Here is a 13,885-nt window from a genome sequence, read left to right on the forward strand (position 1 = left end):
GCTCATCTGCGAGTGTCTGTCAGGGGAGGGGGTGCCCGTAAACTTCTGTACGTGTGTGTGTGTGTGTGTGTGTGTACGTGTGTGTGTACGTGTGTGTGTGTGTGTGTGTATGTGTGTGTGCGTGTGTGTGTGCGTGTGTGTGTGTGTGTGCGTGTGTGTGTGTGCATGCGTGTGTGTGCGCGCATGCGTGTGTGTGTGTGCGTGTGTGTGTGTATGTGTGTGTGCGTGTGTGTGCATGTGTGTGTGTGTCTGTGTGTGTGTGTGTGTAGGCCAGAGACTGACCTTGGGTGTTGTTCCTCAGGAGACCTTGTGTTCTGAGACAAGGTGTCTCACTACCCTGGAACTCACCAGCAGGCTAGGCAGCAGCTGGTCATAGAGTCCCAGGAGTCCCGCCCGCCCCCGAACCCCCCCCCCCCCCCCGCTTCACCATCTTGGTGCCATTCTCCTGGAAAAACCTCCAATTCTGTTCCTCCTTGCCCCACTGCCTGAGGCACTTAGGAGGCTTTTTGCATGAATTATGTGTCATAGCCCACGAAAACCTTTCATCTATATCCTTGCTCCTAGGGACTGGGACAAGGCAGACTACATCTCCTGGGAAGCCTTGCCACACATCCTGCCTGTCCCATTGTTGTGGTTTGAACTTAAAATGTCCCCACAGGCTTACGTATTCGACCCTTGGTTCCTAGCACTGTTTTGGAAGGCTGTGGAACCCTTAGGGAGTCGAGCCTTGCTGGAAGAGGAAGTGGTTAGAGTAAACGGGCCTGGAGTGTTTACCGTCTGCACAGTTCCTACAAGCTCTCCATTTCCTGTTCCACCAGGGTGTAATTGAGGCAGGGAGTTCCAGTTGCACACACATCATCTGCTGTCATGCCTTTCCCACCTCATGGACTGTGACCCCTCAAACTGTGAGCCAAAATAAGCCCTCTCTCACCCAAGTTGTCTCTTTTCCCGTATTTGGTCACAATAGTGCCTAACGTTGACCGTCGCCTCCTGCCTGGTGCAAATTGCACACGAGCACTAAGCTGAGAGTGATGGGGACAAGAGGCAAGTGTTGAGCAGGGCGGGGGGAGTTGTCAGCTAAGAGGTGTGGCTAGGATCTCCGAGTTCTCTACCAAGCTGTTGACACTACTGGAAGGAAGGTGAGGGTGCCTTGCTGTTATCTTTGCTGGTGATGAGCGGTGCATTGTGGGATTTTTTAATTTTAATTTTTTTAACTTCCACACCAAGTGGTTCTGTTCGTAAGGCTCAGCCAAGGGCCATTTACCTTAGTTTGTCCTGCTTGCTCAGCTACAAATTAGACTTGCCTTGTGTGTAGGGGAACCGGGTCTCCCTTGAGACTCTGATTTATCTGCAAGTGGAGAAATACTGGCATCTGAGTTAGTAGAAACGCTTGGCAGATTCTGGCAAAGTATTGCCTCTCAGCCTTATTTTTCAGTGCTGTAAATTTAACTTCTGCACTTTCAGCTTTGAAAGAATGCTGGAGAGCTGCATTGGGAGCATTGGGAGCTGTGCACTGGACCTGGGTAGACAGCAGAACGAGCTTGTGCTTCCATGGTTCCCAGCATCCCCCCTGTCTTTGCCAGTCTAGAATGCCACATGCTCGTCCTGGCAGGCTCAAGTGGCAGCTGAGGAAACAAGGAGGGAAGGGCCTCCTTCCAGTTCCATGTGGGTTGCTGTGACAAGTACCCTGACAAACGCATCTCAGGGGAGAGAGGGTTTATTTCACGTGTAATTCCAGGTCACAGTCCTTTACTGCGGGGAGGACAGCCAAGCTAAACCTTCACATCAACAGCCAAGAGCAGAGAGAGGATGCATGTGTGCATCCTCGCTCGCCTGCTTGCTCTCCTGTTGCCAGCTAGCTTTGCCTCCTCATAGAGCCAGGAGCCCCAAGTAAGGAGTGATGCCACTCACAGTGGACATCGCAGTGGTCTTCCTGCATCAGTTAGAAGTTGGTCAACAAGATCCTTCATGAAGATCATTTCCAGGTGATTCTTGGTTCTATCAAGTTGGCAGTTAAAACTAAATCCTCGGCCCTGTTAGAGGCTGACCTGAGACAGAACATGGAAATGAAAGCGATGGGATGAGATGACTCCAAAGGCATTTGTTCTCTGCATCCCCTAACTGCCCACTCTCCAGAAGAACTTGTGTTGGTTGGTTGCTACATCTGATTGACAAGTAACTAGGCCCCTGTGTTCAGGTGCCTATTCACAAGCAGCTTTCTTAGATTCTAAGTAAGTCAGCTCCTTTAGGGACAATGTCCTATCTGAACCCCCCCTCCACAGAGTCTTTCCTTATTTCCAGCTGAAACTATGGCAGAAGGGTCCACGTCCCTCATCTGAACCTTATGAACACACGCTCCATGGCTGTGAGCTAAGTGTGTCACCAAACATGTCTGCCGTCCTTCCTTTTTAAAAGATGCCCTCATGCTGAGCAATTCTTCAATGGAGTCTGCACAGAAATGAGCCCGTCCCCAGAACACTTCCTGTGTGAACAGCCTTCTTGAACAGAGCCCTCAGCTTCCCTTTGTCCAGGAAGATCACTACTTGGAAATCACTCCGGTGCCGCCTCGCCCTGCTGCGGGCAATGCAGCTTTCTTTACTTTCGCTTCTTGGCAGTGTCTGTCCTTGCTCTGCACTTACCAAGATGTAAATCTGATGTACTGTGTGTGTGTGTGTGTGTGTGTGTGTGTGTGTGTGATTTTTCCTGATATTACCAATCAGCACTATCACAGTTGCCACCCACAGGGGAAGATTTTAGCTCTTATAAACAATGCTAGAGAGTTCATGAGCTTTTACAGAAGGTCTAAGATCATATCCCAGCTGGAATTTTTGTATCTTGAGGAATTGTCTGTTCAGCTAGTAACTCTTGGTACTAGTATTTTAATTAACAGTCTATTACACTTTGAATTAAGAGCTTTAAGTCTTTTAATATACCTTTTGCCATTAACTGAAGTCAATTTTTACAATGAAGTAAAAAGACACTACAAAAAAAAAAAAACCCACTCACCTTGATATCAGCAATAGAAAAGGACAAGTTTAACATGTCCAATTTTCTGAAAACCTTCCAATGCCTGCAAAAGTTCAGACAACAGGGATATTTGGGGCCACCTTCTGTGAACCGTAGGCTTTTAGAAGATGGATCTGAAATATTTCCACAGGTGCCAAGGGCAGAGTATCTGAGGCATACTGAGCTGGGCAGCACAGAGCCACAGAGCATCTGAGGAGTCTCTGGGAACACACCTGTGACCAGCATGGTTGTCCCTGGGGCGAGGTGGGACAGACACGCCTGACATAAACAATGGACCACATCCAGGACAGCTAGTGTCTGGCACAAATGATTTGTAATGCTGGAAAGATCGAAAAGGCAGCCTTCCAACGAAGATGGCAGGGTGTTGACCTGGCCACTGGAGGAGACTCAGTAAGGGGAACACCGTCAGCCTCACAGCCCCATGGTATGAATGTACTGAAGGCAAACGCCTCTTCCCGAGGAAAGCCAAGTGAGTGAAGGGCAGCCTAGCTTCAGGACAAGCCCAGACCACTCATGAGCTTCCAGTGTTGTGACAGGCTTTGGTGAGCCAGGGCTTCACGAGGGACAGGGGCCAGCGGTGAAGAGTAGTCCAGTTTGGGCCATCTGCCTGACTCAGGCATCATCCTGAGAGAACCAGATGCTGAAACGTGAGCTACCCTAGGGCTCAAGAGCAGGGACAATAGGCTGATATCCAGGCTGTTTTCCTTGATGCTCTGCCCATCATCCGTCCATTTGCAGGGGGGTGGACAGAATCAGAAATCAAGCCAGACGCAGAAAGACAAATACTGTGTGTTTTCTAGCATCTGTGGATGCTAGATTTAAAATTCTCCCTGTGTGTATCTGTATATAGTCTCTCTCTGTGTGTGTGCATGTGTCTGTGTGTCGGTCATGAAACTCGAGAGAGGATGATGAAGAGGAGAAACAGGTCTAAAGGGAGATACTGTTTGGGGTAGGAATGGAACAGGCTACAGAAGGGTAGAACCACAGGGGGGGGACAGCAGGGGAGAGTGTGAGCTAGAACAAAATGTAATAACACTAGGAGTTAAACTGCCACAATGAAGTCTGCTACTTTGTTACGATAACTTAAAAATGAATTTCAAATGTTTTGAGATTAGAAAAATATTACAGGCCAATCAAGAAAAGATTCTCCAGACAAAAATATCATGCTGAAATACTCAGTAAAAAGGATAATAGAAACACAGAGAAGGCAAAAGAATTGTTTGAAATTTCTTTTACAGAAAGAAAAGGCAAGCATGGGGTGCTGTGAATTCCTGTCTCTTCACCCAGACCTAGCTCAGATTATGCTTTCAACTATCTTCATATCTATCTATCTATCTATCTATCTATCTATCTATCTATCTATCTATCTATCTATCATCTATCTATCTTCTATCTGTCTGTCTATCATTCTATCTTTCTGTGCATGGAGACAGGATATCACTCTGAAGCCCTGGCTGGCTTGGAATTTGCTATATAGACTAGGCCGACCTTGAACTCGCAGAGATCCTCCTGCCTCTGCCTTCGGAGTGCTGGGATTTTGCTTCTCTGTTGATGATTGTTTTCCTGCTGGAGCAATCAGCAAATGATGCTGGCGAATCCAACATGGGAACAGTCCCGTCAGGCCAGGAACCCCAGAACCAGCTCCTGTATTTCCCGCTGAAGCCAGGCAGTTCCACAGGCTGCATGCTGGCAGCCTGGCATTCTCTCTGCAGGCCTGCACAGTACCAGCTCCTCTCTGTTCATTTTCTGCTATCTTTCATTTCTGGCTGTGGTCTGTTGGACTCTGTTTCTTTCATCTTTCAAAGTCATGTTCAGTCTTTTGATGAACACTTTCATTCTGGCACCTCGGCTTTGATTCAAGGCCCCGACTTTTCTGTCTCTGTAGCCCACAGCTTCCCACAGAAGCATGACAAGTAATTGCTGCTGGGAGCGACTTGGAAAGATCTGAGGCTTTTCTCATCATGACAAGGAAATGAGAATGAAAATTAAAGGCTGGATTTTCTTCACTGCGGCATCTTGCTCTTCTGAAAACGCACGGACACCAATACCATGTCCTAGAGCCAGGGAAATGGACCTCGCCGGTCACTAGGCCCAATGGGGAAGAGGAGTTGGTGGCAGCTTGGTTGTCCAGCTCGCTATCACACTCTTGCTGACCCCCTGAAGTAACACAAGTCTCAGGGCCCAGCTCACACACTAACTCAGTCCTTCTCCCTGCAAATCTGAAGAAGGAGCTTGCTGTGCCTGTGCGATGGGGGACGGGCCTGAAGCCTCACCCAGCCCCTTCCTGTGCTGCTGCCCCGCCTCCATGTATAAACTTCTTGCCTCCTGTTTATCTCCTCCATGCCTCTGGAGGCCTCTCTTCTCTCCCCTCCCTGAAATGCACAGCCATCAGCAGCCAGACAGCTGGAAAACCACTTCCATGTTAGTAAATGTCTCAAGGATGGCAGCACCAGTTCTGAAGAGGTATGCCAGAGGGCACAGCTCTTACACGCATGCATGTGTGTGCACTTATGTCTTCTAGAGCTCAGCCCCGGCATATGTGTGTGTATGTGTGTGAGAATGTGAGTGTGTGTGCTGTGTGTAACATGTGACTTTTCTTCTTTCCATGATGCCCTAAGAAGTACAGGATTACAATTACCTAACGTCTCCATTGCTTTAGATATTATAGGTAATCCTAGCAGTTTCCTGAAGACCATGGGAAGATTGGATGAAAATACCTCACTATTTTATTTCTTGTTCTTATAACACTTGGTCTCACGTAGCTGAGGCTGACCTTGAACTCCTAATCCTTCTGGCTCCACCTCCCAACTGCTGGAGCTGCAGGCATCTGCCACCATGGCTGGCATCTCACCATTTTCCATAAGTGACTGGGGCATGACTGGGTCTGGGAGCCATGGGGATGTCTGTAACGGACCCCTCATAGACACCGAGGGCCAGCCTGGTTATATATACAGACAAGACTTGGTGTGCTTTATTATTAGCCACTGTCAAAATGCACGGAGACACAGGCCTCTTTTTTTAGTTCCTTATCCACACACAACTTTGCACGTAGAGAGTAGCTTTTCTTTTTTACTCGAGTCCCTAACACGTGGCACAGTGCAGTAACTGGGCATTTGCATGGAGAGAGTTCTTGAGGTCTTTGTCCTCTGAGTTTACATAACCAGTAAACAGCGGCTGGGTAAAAGAGCCTCTTCTGGGGAGCTGCCTTCATCTTGTGCAGGAGATGGTATGGGGGCACCTATCAAGAGGCCGTCACTCCCGCTGGGAGGAGACATGTTGGTGATGCAGTTGCCTTGAGGTCTCACGCTGCTGGTGGAAGTGTGCACAGGAAGGACGGGATACATCCTCCTGACTCTCCCAGACAGTGCTCTCATTTCGTTATTGTTTTAATTAAAACATTTTTGTTGTGTCTGTTCACTGTATATGACATCATAGCTGGGTATAATACACACTTGGCACATCCCCATTCGCATGTGTTCCATTTCTCCTTTATGAACTGAGGAGACTAAAGTCTTCCTATTACTTTTCAAGTTTTAAGGACAAGATCCCAACAACAAACACGGCCCTGAGTCCTCACACATCCGTCAGCTACTGGGTGAAGGAAGAGTCCTCCCACAAAATCAGTTACTGTCATCAAATTGCCTCAAGACACCGAAAAGGACCTCAGGGATCCCCCTTGGCCAACCCACTCCCAGTTTCTCCTGTCCAGGAGCTTAACTTCTAACAGGCCTCAGGACTGTCAGTTTCCCCCTTTATACTGGATGAACAAGTGGCTAAGGTCCAAGTTCTTACAGCCAGGAAGTGAGGGGAGAGAGCAGGTCTCCAAACCAGCCCGCAATGGGCTTTTATGGATGTGTGCTGAGGGTCTTTTGGAATGTGTATTGCAAGGACAAAAGTCACGAGCAAAATGCATCTCAGGGCGTATGTAATTATATTCAATGTAATGCAAAACAGCAGGACACAGAATTGCTGTTTTAAGGAACATGCTTGTCATCTTAGCTCTGGGAGGCAGAGGCAGGTGGATCTCCAGGGCTTGCCTAATGAGTCAGCTGAGCCTAATGAGTCAGCTCCAGATTCCTCTGAAGGACCATCCCCCAAACCAACCAACCAACCAACCCCCCAAATCCAAACAGCTCTTAAGGAATGTCACCTGAGCGTATCCTTTGATTTCCACGTGCACACACACATATGCACACATACCATGTGAACTAGAGGGGAGGCACAAGTAAACACTACTGCTAAAAATGAGGCACAGAGGTGGAATTGAGGTGAAGAAAGCCAGGGGGATCTATATCTGACTCAGCAGCAGAGAGACTTCCGTGTCAGCTCCAAGGCTCAGGTCGGCACAAGCCTTCCCAGGAAGCGCTGTTATGAGAACAGACACACAGCTACAAGAAAGCAGTGCCCTGGAAGAGCCACACACACAGCCAAGAACGAGAGGACCAGGAGCCCCGAGCCAGAGAAAGTGGGAAGAGGATCAAAACATCCTGAAGACATCAAAACCAATTTTCCAAGGTCTGATGAGACACTGCCTCGGAATATAGATTTGACTGAATTATTTATTGAACATAAATGGACTCTCATCCATGGAAGAGCTGGGTTTGTGAAATGAAATGGACAATCACCTCACAGGCAAATGGCTCCTTATTTCTGTAGAGATAATTGTTTGCAAGAAAGCAGAGGCTGGAGTGGAAAAGAAAGGCAGGGTGTTTGGCCATTTTCACCAGTGCTCTGAAAAGTGTGGTCTTGGGCGATGTGAGATTTGAGGAAATGTATCTGTGGGTTAGAGCTGCTCGCCGCAGCTCGGGGCGAAAAGGCAGCGTAGCGACCTGTGCCGTGATCTTTCCAAGATGTAGGTGCCGGAGCGGCAGGCCACGTGCTTTGCTTCCTACTGTTAACTTAGTCTGAGAAAGCAGAGGGCATGTGCTCAAGGGATGACACAGACAGGCTGATAACTCTCTCCTTCCTATTCCATTCTTTAAACATAACCGCTCCCTTTCTGGAGGCAGCTGTCACTGATTTCTTTTGCACTTGAGACTTCTGTACAAACACTTGAGTGTACACACACAGACAAATTCATAGAAGCAAACATTTTTTCCATTTCTGCAAAGTTATTAATATTATCTTTCTTTTAACTTAGAGGCCACACCTTGCAGCTCTGTTATTAAGTCATTCATCACCTTTTTTCCCTCTCATACATCAAATGTATTAGGAAATACAGTTGGAAGCCTGTCTCGGTGGTACACACCTGTAATCTCAGCTCTTGGGGAGGCAGAGGCAGGCGGATCTCTGTGAGTTCGAGGTCTACACAGTGAGTCCAGGAAAGCCAGGGCTATACAGAGAACCCCTGTCTCAAAAAACGAAAACAAAATCAAAACCTGTTGGCTTTACTTTGACTGGGCATTTAACCCAGGGCTTCTATGACCCTTCCCAGTTGTGTGTATGTGTGTGAGGTGTGTGTACGTGTGTAAATTGTGTGTATGTGTGTTCATGTGTCAGAGTGTGGAGGTCAGAGCACAACTTTCAGCAATCTGAAATCCCACAATTTCCATTGTGGAATCCTGGCATTGGACATAGGTTGTCAGTATTGAACAGAATGCACACCAATCCTAAGCCCAATTTTATATTTATATATAAATAATTACATATATATATATGCATGCACCATTGAAGTGGCACTTTTTTTATGAGAAAAAAATAAGGTAGAAAGGGAAGGAGAGCCAGTAGGTCCTTGAGACAGAGTCATAGACCTGGCAGGATTCTAAACTGCCATCAGGTGGGCTCAGTAAGAAAATGAGACTTGTGCAGAACCTTGAAGAACCAAGGGTGCGATCTTTACACTCCTGTGAAGGGTCACAGAGCTGACAGCAGCTCTGGCCTAAATGTACAGTCAAGGTAAAGCCAACAGTATTTTCTGATATATGTGATGTACGAGAGAAAGAAAAGGCGACGATGACTTAGGTCATTCCAGGTGATGTTGCTGCAGGATGTGGCCTCATTCCGTCATGCCTGGGAAGCCGCAGGTGACAGGAGACGGAAAGGCAAGGGCAGCCAAGGGACTCAAAGCCTCCAGCTCAGCACCGCAACAGATGCACAGAAGCTCTGCTGCAGAATCGGATGAACCTCAGTGCTGGGTGTCTAAGTGCCTTCTTCCATTCCTTGACACCACACGCTTAACATTGAACAAACATCGCAAGGCAGAGCAAAAGGCAAGGGGGAAAACAGCTAGGGGCTGGTGAGATGGCACAGTGGTCAGGGCGCTTGCTGCTCTTCCAGAAGACTGGAGCTGGTTTTCAGCTCCCACAACTACCTGTAACCCCAGCTCCAGAGGATCTGAAGTCCTTCTGTGGGTTTGTGTTTGTTTGCTTGCTTTAAAGATTTATTTTATTTATGCATATGTGTTGGCAGGGTTTTTTAAACTCTACTTTATTGGGGCTCCTGAAGCCTCTATCTCCCTTCCAACATCCCAACCCTATGTAGGAGAGAGAGAAGGTTAGTGGCGAGACAGGGCATAAACCTCTTTATACTTAGTTCTGGCTGGTTAGGGTTGTCAGGTTTGGGGGAGGCATTACCAGTCTCAGTCACCAGGATATCTAGCCAGCAACAGCAAACAGCAAACAGCAAACAGCAAACAGCAGCAGCGGAATGAACAAGCAGCCTTCCTCCTCTGTTGGTCTCTCTGAAGCCTTCTCTCCATCCATCCATCCATCCATCCATCCATCCATCCATCCATCCATCCATCTCCTCCAAGCCCTTGATCTCTCTGGCCTCTCATATTTATACTCTCTCAGAGTACTCAGAATTCCACTAATTCCAGCTGACAAAGACCATGCATCTCTCCCAGCCCAAAGGAGGCTGTTACCAGCTGGCAAAGACCACGCCCTGCATGAGGCTGTTGTCAGCTTCCAACAAACTAAAGGCAAGTCTGCATCACACACTTGGGATTAAAACAAAAACATATTTGCATAACATAACTAAATTTTTAAAGAAACCAAAACCTCTACTACATATATGTATGCATATCTGTGTGAGTTTACACATGTGAGTGCGGGTGCCATGGAGGCCGGAAGAGGAAGCTCCTCTGCAGCTGGAATTAGAGGCAGTGTGTAATGAGCAGCTTGATCTGGATGCTGGGAACTGAATGCAGGTCCTGTGCAAGAGCGGCGTGTGCTGCTAACCCCTGAGCCATCTCTCCAGCTGCTCTTTGGGAATTTTTAACTGTTTCACCACAACTGAGAATGCACTGACAATAGATGTGCGCATGCTGTTAGCTACTTCTTCACTTGGTGCAACAGAAGGCGCCAACGCGCCTCTGTGTTCATCCCTAGTGATGGCGCTTCTGTGTTTGAAACGTGAACTTTGAGGGCTGGTGAGATGGCTCAGTGAGGAAAAGGGCCTCCTTCCAAGCTTGGCAGCCTGAGTTACATGCTGTGGTGTAACTGAGGGAGAGAACCGGCTTCCTTCCGACCCACCCTCACAAATAAATTAACAAACACATTGAAGAATGAACCTTGTCAATGCTGCCACAGATGTCATGGATTTTGAGCCCAGGGGAGGATGGCACGTAAGTTTCCTGCCATCTTGGGTTTCTCTGGGGGTGGAGTTCTGGGATGTTGAAGAGTGTGCTGAGGGTTGGCGGGGTGGTGGAGGCTCGCTGCGACCTGCTAAGACTCCTCACTCAGTGTGGAGGCTGGTGACAAAGCAGAGAGGCGCGGCGGCATGGGAAGCAGAAGTTTCCTCACGGGAGGACTCGAGGTAGGATGTGAGGACGGAGGAGCCCAGGCAGGGTCAGTCTTATCCATCCGTAACTTAATTGGTCGATGGTGTTTATCACTTCCGCCTTTGTGCCAGGAGTGGATGGCACATTAGCAGGACCTAAGTTAGCAGCCTTGGGGTGACTCATCCTGCTTGGTCGGCATCTCCTGAGTGCTGAGTGCTAAGGAGGAAGCAAGCTGGACCCCGGAATAAACACGGCTGACCCAGGGCCATATGCAGGGAGGAGCCCCCGGAGGCCGGAAGAGGGTACCAAATTACCTGAGAACTGCAGCTTTTGTGAGCCGTCATGTGGGAGTCAGGAACTGGACCTGTGTCTTCTACAGCTGTCTCTCTCCCTATCTCTCGCTGGGGCCTGGGTCTACCTGATGAAGCCAGCTTGAGTGGTCAGCAGGTCCCCGGATCCGCCAATCACACTGCCCAGTGCTGGGGCCACGAACTCGAAAAATATGGAGTTGGGAATCGAACTCAGGTTCCCACCTTTGTGCGGCAAGCGATTCCCCAACGTGAGCTGGAGCCCTGCCCTTTGCTCCGGGGAGAGCACAAAGCTGCCCTTGGCAGCTCATGTGGCTTGTGGCTCTCTGGGGTTCACGTCTGCCCATCTCTATCTGTGTGTCTCTGGCCTTTAGGGAGCCATGGCCAAGAGAGATTGCGTGAGCAGCTGGTCTGGGAAGAGCTGCAGAGGCGGCAGTTCGCTCTTCGTCTAACTTTCACTGCGTTCCTAGAGATGCTCTGGACCGCAGGCTCCCATCCTCAACACTTCCGGCTTGGCAGCTGAATGTGAGCGAGCCCAGTTCCTAAACCCCCGGATGGAAGTAAACGAGCACTGAGAACAGCGGGGTGTGTTGCGGGTTGCGGGTGTGTGTGCCAACCCTGCAGGGGCCAGGGCCAGCTGTTTTCGGGGCGGCTTCCTTCTGTCTTTCCTCCTTCTGTGTCTTCGGAGCTCGTCCTGGGACCTGCCTGTTTTGACGGCACCCTGGTGTGACTGTCACATCCCTGACTGCTGTGGAAGGTCTGGAAGGTCAGGTTTTAGCTCATGGTCACACACTGACCTCAGACAAAGGTGATTTTTGTGGGAACACAGGTTATTCCCAGCCAGGCGTGAAGCTCCGAGAGGAAAAAGAGCCTTCCACTACGGATCTCTTCCTAAGCCTTACCGGTAGGGGGCGCGCTAAAGCAACTTTTCCGATTAGGAGTTTAGGAAGGTTGAGCTGCCTGGTAGGTCCATTTAGTGACATGGTGGTAAGGAAATGTCTGCAAACAAAGATCTGCACGCACTGACCCTCCATCTTTGTTCAACCCAGAGTGGATTCAGGAAGTCAGCTTTCTACAATGTTTACATTCTCATGACCAGGGCCTGGGCAGAGGGGTCCAGCCATCCTTTCATCGTAGAGAAAAAAGCTGGGTCCCTGAGCTTCTGATTTGCCCTGAAGGCCTCACTGTGAGACTCAGGGTGAGTGCAGAGGCAGCCAGCTGCGCCCTGCTGTGTGGCCTCTGCTGTCCAGGTTCTCACTCACTTTGTCTAAACTAGGTTTGAAAAAAAAAAATCTGTGTGTCACTGGAAAAATCTGAGGTGGATCACGACAAACATATATCCTGATAAGCTGTGTGCTCATTGTTGATTTGGAACTAACAGACATGAGAGACAGACAGACAGACAGACACACACACACAGAGCTATTTTAATGGGTTACATGGCTGATAAAGCCCCAACTCTAGGAAGTTAGCACTTTTGTAAATTATTTAAATAATGGTTTCTATTTGGGGCTGAAGAGATGGCTGAGCAGTTAAGAGCGTGTACTGCAGAGAACCACGTCTGCTGGCTTCGGCTCCAGGGATCCAGCACCCTGTGGACTGGACTCGGGAGGCACCTACTGTCATGCATGTACCACCATATACACATGTAAATAAAAATAAAACGAAGCTTTTAAGAAAGGTTTTCATTTCATGAGCTTCCTATGACTGCCTCAAGATGGGTCTCATTAAAAATTGTCCTTGGTGCTTTCAAAACCCAGTGAGCTAGGTGCTTTGATTTCCTTACGCCGCCATGAATGTCCACAATCCTAGAAAGGCCACATGAGTCCATCATTCCTGTCACCTTGTCTCTCAGAATCCTCAGTGTCGGCTCTGTCTGCTGGGAGTTTACCGCCCGTAAATCTTTCTCCTGCTAGCACCCTTACTCTGTCAAAATTCCCTGGATTTCTATCTCGCTGACCATGTGTGCTTATCCAGTGCCTCATCTCTCCACACTGGCCTCAACTTCATCAACCACAGAAGCTTTGTCTGTTCTGTAATTACTCCCTGTGATTTTTTTTTAATTATTCCTGAATTATAAAACTTCTTTCTTTACTAGAAACTTCAATATAAGAGTTCAGGAATTCTTCCATTAACCCTTCTTCCCCCAGTGTTGCCTTGATGTCTTTCTCTTTGTCCAGGCACTGCCCTGAGCTTCACTGTTTTTGGTGCAAAAAGCAGTTTTCACCTCAAAAAGAATAACAGAGTTAACTGTGGAGTCAAATCTGAGGAAGGCAATTCAAGTTCCCCCAAACACCTCTCTCTCCTTCCTTTCTTCCTTCCTTCTTTCTTTCCTTCCTTCCTTCCTTCCTTCCCTCCTTCAGGAAGTTAATGAAACACCCAAGGCTTAGGCAGTTGCTGGCCTCACAAGGCCCCTCCCTGAGGCTATAAAAGCAGTGAAGGCTTGGTGGGGGAAGGCGTCTCTGGTGATGTCTCCCAGGTGTGCAAGCAGCTTCAGGGTGCAGCTGGCATGCGTGGTTACCCGTACCCGGTAGCTTTCTTGTGTCCCATGTTCCTGTAAGTGGCCCTCACTTAAATATTTGTGAGTGTGACCTGAATAAAGTCACTGGTTCACCAAGCTGGGCGTTACTGGAACTATTTGGTGGGCTGTCAGTGCCCTGTGTGGTGTGAATAAACATGTGACCACATGTGCCCAGGAAGTATCCTGCCACAGTGCCATGCTCAACCATCCCCATATCCAGACTCCTTTCACCAGCGAACTCTTCCACTCAACATTACATCACATTAATGTCTCAGCACTGTTCTTCTCTATGTTCTCTCTCTCATTGGC

The sequence above is a fragment of the Psammomys obesus genome, unplaced genomic scaffold, assembly GCF_907164565.1.
Source record: "Psammomys obesus unplaced genomic scaffold, mPsaObe1.curated_primary_1811, whole genome shotgun sequence".
Taxonomy (NCBI): domain Eukaryota; kingdom Metazoa; phylum Chordata; class Mammalia; order Rodentia; family Muridae; genus Psammomys; species Psammomys obesus.